Below are 851 nucleotides of genomic sequence, written 5' to 3'. Positions count from 1 at the left end.
CCTGTTCTGTCTTCCTTACTGTCGTCTTGTTCTGTCGTCCTTACTGTCGTCTTTACTGTCGACCTAACTGTCATCTTGTCCTGTCGTCCTAACTGTCATCTTGTCCTGTCATCTTGTTCTGTCGTCTTATTCTGTCGTCCTTACTGTCGTCTTGTTCTGTTGTCCCTACTCGCCTTCTTGTTCTGTCGCCTTAACTGTCGTTCTGTTCTGTCTTCCTTACTGTCGTCTTGTCCTGTTGTCCTAACTGTCGTCTTGTTCTGTCGTCCTTACTGTCATCTTTACTGTCGACCTAACTGCCATCTTGTCCTGTCGTCCTAACTGTCATTTTGTCCTGTCATCTTGTTGTGTCGTCCTAACTATCGTCTTATTCTGTCGTCCTTACTGTCGTCTTGTTCTGTCGTCTTGTTCTGTCATCCCTACTCGCCTTCTTGTCCTGTCGTCCTAACTGTTGTCTTGTTCTGTCGTCCCTACTCGCCTTCTTGTTCTGTCATCCTAACTGTCATCCTGTTCTGTCTTCCTGACTGTCGTCTTATTCTGTCTTCCTTACTGTCGTCTTGTTCTGTCGTCCTTACTGTCGTCTTGTTCTGTCGTTCCTACTCGCCCTCTTGCGTCCTAACTGTCATCCTGTTCTGTCTTCCTGACTGTCGTCTTATTCTGTCGTCCTTACTGTCGTCTTTACTGTCAACCTAACTGTCATCTTATTCTGTCCTCTTTACCACCGTCTTGTTCTGTCGGTTAGTTTCACATTTCATATTCGACTAGGCTGCTTTAGGGACCGTCTGCAAATTTTCTTCACAGTACAAAATGAAGTATAATAATTAATTCAAATTAATGTTTAGAAAAATAAAAAA

The 851-nt window shown here is 43.8% G+C and overlaps 1 pseudogene; it reads left to right on the top strand.

Annotated features, from left to right (window-relative positions):
* LOC107553623 (cytochrome P450 2K3-like) overlaps positions 1 to 851 on the top strand; it is an 18,295-nt pseudogene that overhangs the window by 6,818 nt on the left and 10,626 nt on the right.

This window comes from Sinocyclocheilus grahami, unplaced genomic scaffold (genome assembly GCF_001515645.1).
Source record: "Sinocyclocheilus grahami isolate Dianchi unplaced genomic scaffold, SAMN03320097.WGS_v1.1 scaffold476.1, whole genome shotgun sequence".
Lineage (NCBI taxonomy): Eukaryota > Metazoa > Chordata > Actinopteri > Cypriniformes > Cyprinidae > Sinocyclocheilus > Sinocyclocheilus grahami.
The sequence above is the reverse complement of the archived record's forward strand: the minus strand, read 5'-3'. Positions and strand labels throughout refer to the sequence as shown.